Below are 10,278 nucleotides of genomic sequence, written 5' to 3'. Positions count from 1 at the left end.
AAGGAGGAGAAGGAGCCGGAGGTGGAGAAGGAGCCGGTGGAGGAGAAGGAGCAGGAGGTGTAGAAGGAGCAGGTTATTGAGAACGAGCTGGAGGAGGAGAACGAGCTGCAGGAGGAAACGGAGCAGGAGGAGGGGAATGAGCAGGAGGAGGAGAAGGAGCAGATGGTGGAGAAGGAGCAGGAGTTGGAGAAGGAGCAGGAGGTGGAGAAGGAGCAGGAGGTGGAGAAGGAGCATGAGGTGGAGAAGGAGCAGGAGGAGGAGAAGGAGCAGGAGGTGGAGAAGGAGCAGGAGGTGGAGAAGGAGCATGAGGTGTAGAAGGAGCAGGTTGTGGTGAATGAGCTGGAGGAGGAGAACGAGCTGGAGGAGGAGAAGGAGCAGGAGGAGGGGAATGAGCAGGATGAGGAGAAGGAGCAGGAGGTGGAGAAGGAGCAGGAGGAGGAGAAGGAGCAGGAGGTGGAGAAGGAGCATGAGGTGCAGAAGTAGCAGGAGAAGGAGTAGCAGGAGGAGAAGGAGCCGGAAGAGGAGACGGAGCAGGACGAGGAGAAGGAGCAAAAGGAGCATTAGGTGGAGATGGAGCAGGACGTGGAGAAGTAGCAGGAGGAGGAGAAGGAGCCTGAGTTGGAGAAAGAGCCGGAGGTGGAGGAGGAGCAGGAAGCGGAGAACGAGCTGGAGGAGGAGAACGAGCTGGGGGAGGAGAAGGAGCAGGAGGTGGAGAAGAACCAGGAGGTGGAGATGGAGCAGGAGGTGTAGAAGGAGCAAGAGGTGGAGAAGGGGCAGGAGGAGGAGGAGGAGCAGACGGAGAAGTAGCAGGCGGTGGAGGCGGTGGAGGCGGACTTGGAGGTGGAAAACGAGCAGGGGAGGGAGCATGAGGTGGAGAAGGCCAGGAGGTGGAGAAAGAGCAGGAGGAGGAGCAGAAGGAGCAGGAGGTGGAGAAGGATCAGGAGGTGGAGAAGGAGCAGGAGCAGGAGAAGCAGCAGGAGCAGGAGGAGGAGCAGGAGGAGGAGAAGGAGCAGGAGGTGGAGAACGAGCAGGAGGAGGAGAACGAGCTGGAGGAGGAGTAGGACCTGGGGGAGGAGTAGGAGCAGGAGGAGGTAAAGGAGCAGGAAGAGGAAAAGGAGCAGGAGGTGGAGAAGGAGAAGGAGGAGGAGAAGGTGCAGGTAGAGGAGAAGGAACTGGAGTAGGAGAAGGAGCAGGATAGGGAGAAGGAGCAGGAGTAGGAGGGGTAGCAGGAGATGGAGCGGAAGGGGGAAAAGGAACAGGAGATGGAGAGGGAGCAGCAGGTGGAGAAGGAGCAGGACGTGGAGACGGAGCAGGACGTGGAGAAGGAGCAGGAGGGGGAGAAGGAGCAGCAGATGGAGAAGGAACAGGAGATGGATAAGGAACAGGAGCTGGAGAAGGAGCATGAGGAGGAGAAGGAGCAGGAGGAGGAGAGGGAGCAAGAGGAGGAGGAGCTGAAGGAGCAGGAATTGGAGAAAGAGCAGTTGGAGGAGAAGGAGCAGGAATTGGAGAATGAGCAGGAGATGGAGATGGAGAAGGAGGAGGTGATGGAGCAGGATGTGGAGAAGGAGCAGGAGGGGGAGAAGGAACTGGAGGGCGAGAAGGAACTGGAGCGCGAGAAGAAACTGGAAAGGGAGTCGGAACTGGAGGGAGAGAAGGAGCAGGAGGAGGAGAAGGAGCAGGAGGTGGAGAAGGAGCAGGAGGAGGTGTGCAGAAGGAGAAGGAGGTGGTGATGGAGCAGGACGTGGAGAAGGAGCAGGAGGAGGAGAAGGAACAGGAAACGGAGACGGAGATGGAGCCGGAGGTGGAGAAGGTACCGGAGGTGGAGAAGGAGCTGGAAGTGCAGAAGGAGCAGGTTGTGGAGAACGAGCTGCAGGAGGAGAACGAGCTGTTGGAGGAGAAGGAACAGGAGCAGGAGGAGGAGAAGGAGCAGGAGGTGGAGAAGGAGCAGGAGGAGGAGGTGGAGCAGAAGGAGATGGAGCAGGCGGTGGAGAAGGAGCAGGAGGAGGAAAAGGAGCAGGATTAGGAGAAGGAGCAGGAGGAAGAGAAGGAGCAGGAGGAGGAAAGTGAACAAGAGGAGGGAAAGGAGCAGGAGGAGGAGAAGGAGCAGGTGGAGGAGAAGGAGCAGGAGGAGGAGAAGGAGCAGGAGGAGGAGAAGGAGCAGGAGGAGGAGAAGGAGCAGGAGGTGGAGAAGGAGCAGGAGGTGGAGAAGGAGCAGGATGTGCAGAAGGAGCAGGAGCAGGAGAAGGAGGGGTAGGAGGAGAAGGAGCCGGAGGAGGAGAAGGAGCAGGAGGATGAGATGGAGCAAATGGAGCAGGAGGTAGAGATGGAGCAGGACGTCGAGAAGTAGCAGGAGGAGGAGAAGGAGACTGAGTTGGAGAAGAAAAAGGAGGTGAAGAAGGAGCAGGAAGTGGAGAACGAGCAGGAGTAGGAGAACGAAAGGGAGGAGGAGCAGTAGGAGGAGAAAGAGCAGGAGGAGGAGAAGGAGCAGGAGCTTGAGAAGGAGCAGAAGGTGGAGAAGGAGCAGGAGATGGAGAAGGAGCAGGAGGAGGAGAAGGAGCAGAAGGAGAAGGAGCAGGCCGTGGAGAAGGAGCAGGAGGAGGACAACGAGCAGGAGGAGGGGAAGGAGCAGCAGGTGGAGAACGAGCAGGAGGTGGAGAAGGAGCAGCAGCAGGAGAAGGAGCAGGAGGAGGAGAACGAGCAGGAGGAGGAGAAGGAGCAGGAGAAGGAGAACGAGCAGGAGGAGGAGAAGGAGCAGGAGGAGGAGAAGGAGCAGGAGGTGGAGAAGGAGAAGGAGCAGGAGCAGGAGAAGGAGCAAGAGGAGAAATAGGAGCAGGAGGAGGAGAAGGAGCAGGAGGTGGAGAAGGAGCAGGTGGTGGAGAAGGAGCTGGAGCAGGAGAAGGAGCAGGAGGAGAAAAAGGAGCAGGAGGAGGAGAAGGAGCAGGAGGAGGAGAAGGAGCAGGTGGAGGAGAAGGAGCAGGAGGAGGAGAAGGAGCAGGAGGAGGAGAAGGAGCAGGAGGTGGAGAAGGAGCAGGAGGTGGAGAAGGAGCAGGATGTGCAGAAGGAGCAGGAGCAGGAGAAGGAGGGGTAGGAGGAGAAGGAGCCGGAGGAGGAGAAGGAGCAGGAGGATGAGATGGAGCAAATGGAGCAGGAGGTAGAGATGGAGCAGGACGTCGAGAAGTAGCAGGAGGAGGAGAAGGAGACTGAGTTGGAGAAGAAAAAGGAGGTGAAGAAGGAGCAGGAAGTGGAGAACGAGCAGGAGTAGGAGAACGAAAGGGAGGAGGAGCAGGAGGAGGAGAAAGAGCAGGAGGAGTAGAAGGAGCAGGAGCATGAGAAGGAGCAGAAGGTGGAGAACGAGCAGGAGATGGAGAAGGAGCAGGAGGAGGAGAAGGAGCAGAAGGAGAAGGAGCAGGCCGTGGAGAAGGAGCAGGAGGAGGACAACGAGCAGGAGGAGGGGAAGGAGCAGCAGGTGGAGAACGAGCAGGAGGTGGAGAAGGAGCAGCAGCAGGAGAAGGAGCAGGAGGAGGAGAACGAGCAGGAGGAGGAGAAGGAGCAGGAGAAGGAGAACGAGCAGGAGGAGGAGAAGGAGCAGGAGGTGGAGAAGGAGCATGTGGTGGAGAAGGAGCTGGAGCAGGAGAAGGAGCAGGAGGAGAAAAAGGAGCAGGAGGAGGAGAAGGAGCAGGAGGAGGAGAAGGTGCAGGAGGAGGAGAAGGAACTGGAGGGGGTGAAGGAACTGGATGGGGAGAAGGAGCATGCGGAGGAGAAGGAGCAGGAAGTGGAGAAGGAGCAGGAGCAGGAGGCGGAGCAGAAGGAGAAGGACAAGGAGGTGGAGAAGGAGCAGCAGGTGGAGAAAGAGTAGCAGGAGGAGCAGAAGGAGCAGAAGGTGGAGATGGAGCAGGACGTGAAGAAGGAGCAGGTGGAGGAGACGGAGAAGCAGCCGGAGGTGGAGATGGAGCCGGAGGTGGAGAAGGAGCAGGACGTGTAGAAGGAGCAGGTTGTGGAGAATGAGCTGGAGGAGGAGAACGAGATGGAGGAGGAGAAGGAGCAGGAGGAGGGGAATGAGCAGGAGGAGGAGAAGTAGCAAGAGGTGGAGAAGGAGCAGGAGGAGGAGGGGGAGCAGAAGGAGAAGGAGCAGGCCGTGGAGAAGGAGAAGGAGGTGTCGAACGAGCAGGAAAAGGAGAAGGAGCAGGAGGAGGAGAGCGAGCAGGAGTAGGAAATGGAGCAGAAGGAGCAGGAGGTGAAGTTGGAGCAGGACGTGGAGAAGTAGCAGGAGGAGTAGAAGGAGAAGGAGCCTGAGTTGGAGAAGGAGCCGGATGTGGAGAAGGAGCAGGAAGTGGAGAACGAGCTGGAGGAGGAGAATGAGCTGGAGGAGGAGAAGGAGCAGCAGGAGGAGAAGGAGCAGGAGGTGGAGATGGAGCAGGAGGTGGAGAAGGAACAGGGCATGGAGAAAGAACAGGAGCTGGAGAAGGAGCAGAAGGAGGAGAAGGAGCCGGAGGTGGAGAAGGAGCCGGTGGAGGAGAAGGAGCAGGAGGTGTAGAAGGAGCAGGTTATTGAGAACGAGCTGGAGGAGGAGAACGAGCTGCAGGAGGAAACGGAGCAGGAGGAGGGGAATGAGCAGGAGGAGGAGAAGGAGCAGATGGTGGAGAAGGAGCAGGAGTTGGAGAAGGAGCAGGAGGTGGAGAAGGAGCAGGAGGTGGAGAAGGAGCATGAGGTGGAGAAGGAGCAGGAGGAGGAGAAGGAGCAGGAGGTGGAGAAGGAGCAGGAGGTGGAGAAGGAGCATGAGGTGTAGAAGGAGCAGGTTGTGGTGAATGAGCTGGAGGAGGAGAACGAGCTGGAGGAGGAGAAGGAGCAGGAGGAGGGGAATGAGCAGGATGAGGAGAAGGAGCAGGAGGTGGAGAAGGAGCAGGAGGAGGAGAAGGAGCAGGAGGTGGAGAAGGAGCATGAGGTGCAGAAGTAGCAGGAGAAGGAGTAGCAGGAGGAGAAGGAGCCGGAGGAGGAGACGGAGCAGGACGAGGAGAAGGAGCAAAAGGAGCATTAGGTGGAGATGGAGCAGGACGTGGAGAAGTAGCAGGAGGAGGAGAAGGAGCCTGAGTTGGAGAAAGAGCCGGAGGTGGAGGAGGAGCAGGAAGCGGAGAACGAGCTGGAGGAGGAGAACGAGCTGGGGGAGGAGAAGGAGCAGGAGGTGGAGAAGAACCAGGAGGTGGAGATGGAGCAGGAGGTGTAGAAGGAGCAAGAGGTGGAGAAGGGGCAGGAGGAGGAGGAGGAGCAGACGGAGAAGTAGCAGGCGGTGGAGGCGGTGGAGGCGGACTTGGAGGTGGAAAACGAGCAGGGGAGGGAGCATGAGGTGGAGAAGGCCAGGAGGTGGAGAAAGAGCAGGAGGAGGAGCAGAAGGAGCAGGAGGTGGAGAAGGAGCAGGAGGTGGAGAAGGAGCAGGAGCAGGAGAAGCAGCAGGAGCAGGAGGAGGAGCAGGAGGAGGAGCAGGAGGAGGAGAAGGAGCAGGAGGTGGAGAACGAGCAGGAGGAGGAGAACGAGCTGGAGGAGGAGTAGGACCTGGGGGAGGAGTAGGAGCAGGAGGAGGTAAAGGAGCAGGAAGAGGAAAAGGAGCAGGAGGTGGAGAAGGAGAAGGAGGAGGAGAAGGTGCAGGTAGAGGAGAAGGAACTGGAGTAGGAGAAGGAGCAGGATAGGGAGAAGGAGCAGGAGTAGGAGGGGTAGCAGGAGATGGAGCGGAAGGGGGAAAAGGAACAGGAGATGGAGAGGGAGCAGCAGGTGGAGAAGGAGCAGGACGTGGAGACGGAGCAGGACGTGGAGAAGGAGCAGGAGGGGGAGAAGGAGCAGCAGATGGAGAAGGAACAGGAGATGGATAAGGAACAGGAGCTGGAGAAGGAGCATGAGGAGGAGAAGGAGCAGGAGGAGGAGAGGGAGCAAGAGGAGGAGGAGCTGAAGGAGCAGGAATTGGAGAAAGAGCAGTTGGAGGAGAAGGAGCAGGAATTGGAGAATGAGCAGGAGATGGAGATGGAGAAGGAGGAGGTGATGGAGCAGGATGTGGAGAAGGAGCAGGAGGGGGAGAAGGAACTGGAGGGCGAGAAGGAACTGGAGCGCGAGAAGAAACTGGAAAGGGAGTCGGAACTGGAGGGAGAGAAGGAGCAGGAGGAGGAGAAGGAGCAGGAGGTGGAGAAGGAGCAGGAGGAGGTGTGCAGAAGGAGAAGGAGGTGGTGATGGAGCAGGACGTGGAGAAGGAGCAGGAGGAGGAGAAGGAACAGGAAACGGAGACGGAGATGGAGCCGGAGGTGGAGAAGGTACCGGAGGTGGAGAAGGAGCTGGAAGTGCAGAAGGAGCAGGTTGTGGAGAACGAGCTGCAGGAGGAGAACGAGCTGTTGGAGGAGAAGGAACAGGAGCAGGAGGAGGAGAAGGAGCAGGAGGTGGAGAAGGAGCAGGAGGAGGAGGTGGAGCAGAAGGAGATGGAGCAGGCGGTGGAGAAGGAGCAGGAGGAGGAAAAGGAGCAGGATTAGGAGAAGGAGCAGGAGGAAGAGAAGGAGCAGGAGGAGGAAAGTGAACAAGAGGAGGGAAAGGAGCAGGAGGAGGAGAAGGAGCAGGTGGAGGAGAAGGAGCAGGAGGAGGAGAAGGAGCAGGAGGAGGAGAAGGAGCAGGAGGAGGAGAAGGAGCAGGAGGTGGAGAAGGAGCAGGAGGTGGAGAAGGAGCAGGATGTGCAGAAGGAGCAGGAGCAGGAGAAGGAGGGGTAGGAGGAGAAGGAGCCGGAGGAGGAGAAGGAGCAGGAGGATGAGATGGAGCAAATGGAGCAGGAGGTAGAGATGGAGCAGGACGTCGAGAAGTAGCAGGAGGAGGAGAAGGAGACTGAGTTGGAGAAGAAAAAGGAGGTGAAGAAGGAGCAGGAAGTGGAGAACGAGCAGGAGTAGGAGAACGAAAGGGAGGAGGAGCAGTAGGAGGAGAAAGAGCAGGAGGAGGAGAAGGAGCAGGAGCTTGAGAAGGAGCAGAAGGTGGAGAAGGAGCAGGAGATGGAGAAGGAGCAGGAGGAGGAGAAGGAGCAGAAGGAGAAGGAGCAGGCCGTGGAGAAGGAGCAGGAGGAGGACAACGAGCAGGAGGAGGGGAAGGAGCAGCAGGTGGAGAACGAGCAGGAGGTGGAGAAGGAGCAGCAGCAGGAGAAGGAGCAGGAGGAGGAGAACGAGCAGGAGGAGGAGAAGGAGCAGGAGAAGGAGAACGAGCAGGAGGAGGAGAAGGAGCAGGAGGAGGAGAAGGAGCAGGAGGTGGAGAAGGAGAAGGAGCAGGAGCAGGAGAAGGAGCAAGAGGAGAAATAGGAGCAGGAGGAGGAGAAGGAGCAGGAGGTGGAGAAGGAGCAGGTGGTGGAGAAGGAGCTGGAGCAGGAGAAGGAGCAGGAGGAGAAAAAGGAGCAGGAGGAGGAGAAGGAGCAGGAGGAGGAGAAGGAGCAGGTGGAGGAGAAGGAGCAGGAGGAGGAGAAGGAGCAGGAGGAGGAGAAGGAGCAGGAGGTGGAGAAGGAGCAGGAGGTGGAGAAGGAGCAGGATGTGCAGAAGGAGCAGGAGCAGGAGAAGGAGGGGTAGGAGGAGAAGGAGCCGGAGGAGGAGAAGGAGCAGGAGGATGAGATGGAGCAAATGGAGCAGGAGGTAGAGATGGAGCAGGACGTCGAGAAGTAGCAGGAGGAGGAGAAGGAGACTGAGTTGGAGAAGAAAAAGGAGGTGAAGAAGGAGCAGGAAGTGGAGAACGAGCAGGAGTAGGAGAACGAAAGGGAGGAGGAGCAGGAGGAGGAGAAAGAGCAGGAGGAGTAGAAGGAGCAGGAGCTTGAGAAGGAGCAGAAGGTGGAGAACGAGCAGGAGATGGAGAAGGAGCAGGAGGAGGAGAAGGAGCAGAAGGAGAAGGAGCAGGCCGTGGAGAAGGAGCAGGAGGAGGACAACGAGCAGGAGGAGGGGAAGGAGCAGCAGGTGGAGAACGAGCAGGAGGTGGAGAAGGAGCAGCAGCAGGAGAAGGAGCAGGAGGAGGAGAACGAGCAGGAGGAGGAGAAGGAGCAGGAGAAGGAGAACGAGCAGGAGGAGGAGAAGGAGCAGGAGGTGGAGAAGGAGCATGTGGTGGAGAAGGAGCTGGAGCAGGAGAAGGAGCAGGAGGAGAAAAAGGAGCAGGAGGAGGAGAAGGAGCAGGAGGAGGAGAAGGTGCAGGAGGAGGAGAAGGAACTGGAGGGGGTGAAGGAACTGGATGGGGAGAAGGAGCATGCGGAGGAGAAGGAGCAGGAAGTGGAGAAGGAGCAGGAGCAGGAGGCGGAGCAGAAGGAGAAGGACAAGGAGGTGGAGAAGGAGCAGCAGGTGGAGAAAGAGTAGCAGGAGGAGCAGAAGGAGCAGAAGGTGGAGATGGAGCAGGACGTGAAGAAGGAGCAGGTGGAGGAGACGGAGAAGCAGCCGGAGGTGGAGATGGAGCCGGAGGTGGAGAAGGAGCAGGACGTGTAGAAGGAGCAGCTTGTGGAGAATGAGCTGGAGGAGGAGAACGAGATGGAGGAGGAGAAGGAGCAGGAGGAGGGGAATGAGCAGGAGGAGGAGGGGGAGCAGAAGGAGAAGGAGCAGGCCGTGGAGAAGGAGCAGGAGGGGTCGAACGAGCAGGAAGAGGAGAAGGAGCAGGAGGAGGAGAGCGAGCAGGAGTTGGAAATGTAGCAGAAGGAGCAGGAGGTGGAGTTGGAGCAGGACGTGGAGAAGCAGCAGGAGGAGTAGAAGGAGCAGGAGCCTGAGTTGGAGAAGGAGCCGGATGTGGAGAAGGAGCAGGAAGTGGAGAACGAGCTGGAGGAGGAGAATGAGTTGGAGGAGGAGTAGGAGCAGGAGGAGGAGAAGGAGCAGCAGGAGGAGAAGGAGCAGGAGGTGGAGATGGAGCAGGAGGTGGAGAAGGAACAGGGCATGGAGAAAGAACAGGAGCTGGAGAAGGAGCAGAAGGAGGAGAAGGAGCAGGAGAAGGAGAACGAGCAGGAGGAGGAGAAGGAACAGGAGGAAGAGAAGGAGCAGGAGGTGGAGAAGGAGAAGGAGTAGGAGCAGGAGAAGTAGCAGGAGGAGAAAAAGGAGCAGGAGGAGGAGAAGGAGCAGGAGGTGGAGAAGGAGCAGGTGGTGGAGAAGGAGCTGGAGCAGGAGAAGGAGCAGGAGGAGAAAAAGGAGCAGGAGGAGGAGAAGGAGCAGGAGGAGGAGAACTTGCAGGAGGAGGAGAAGGAACTGGAGGGGGTGAAGGAACTGGATGGGGAGAAGGAGCATGAGGAGGAGAAGGAGCAGGAAGTGGAGAAGGAGCAGGAGCAGGAGGGGGAGCAGAAGAAGAAGGAGCAGGAGGTGGAGAAGAAGCAGCAGGTGGAGAAAGAGTAGCAGGAGGAGCAGAAGGAGCAGGAGGTGGAGATGGAGCAGGACGTGAAGAAGGAGCAGGTGGAGGAGACGGAGAAGCAGCCGGAGGTGGAGATGGAGCCGGAGGTGGAGAAGGAGCAGGACGTGTAGAAGGAGCAGGTTGTGGAGAATGAGCTGGAGGAGGAGAACGAGATGGAGGAGGAGAAGGAGCAGGAGGAGGGGAATGAGCAGGAGGTGGAGAAGGAGCAGGAGGTGGAGAAGGAGCAGGAGGAGGAGGGGGAGCAGAAGGAGAAGGAGCAGGCCGTGGAGAAGGAGCAGGAGGGGTCGAACGAGCAGGAAGAGGAGAAGGAGCAGGAGGAGGAGAGCGAGCAGGAGTAGGAAATGGAGCAGAAGGAGCAGGAGGTGGAGTTGGAGCAGGACGTGGAGAAGTAGCAGGAGGAGTAGAAGGAGAAGGAACCTGAGCTGGAGAACGAGCTGGAGGAGGAGAATGAGTTGGAGGAGGAGAAGGAGCAGGAGTAGGAGAAGGAGCAGCAGGAGGAGAAGGAGCAGGAGGTGGAGATGGAGCAGGAGGTGGAGAAGGAACAGGGCATGGAGAAAGAACAGGAGCTGGAGAAGGAGCAGAAGGAGGAGAAGGAGCCGAAGGTGGAGACGGAGCCGGTGGAGGAGAAGGAGCAGGAGGTGTAGAAGGAGGAGGTTATGGAGAACGAGCTGGAGGAGGAGAACGAGCTGGAGGAGGAAACGGAGCAGGAGGAGGGGAATGAGCAGGAGGAGGAGAAGGAGCAGATGGTGGAGAAGGAGCAGGAGGAGGAGAAGGAGCAGGAGGTGGAGAAGGAGCAGGAGGAGGAGAAGGAGCAGGAGGTGGAGAAGGAGCAGGAGGTGGAGAAGGAGCATGAGGTGTAGAAGGAGCAGGTTGTGGTGAATGAGCTGGAGGAGGAGAACGAGCTGGAGG

Source organism: Heptranchias perlo, chromosome 30, assembly GCF_035084215.1.
Source record: "Heptranchias perlo isolate sHepPer1 chromosome 30, sHepPer1.hap1, whole genome shotgun sequence".
NCBI classification, from domain to species: Eukaryota; Metazoa; Chordata; class Chondrichthyes; order Hexanchiformes; family Hexanchidae; genus Heptranchias; species Heptranchias perlo.
This window is presented reverse-complemented; position numbering follows the sequence as displayed.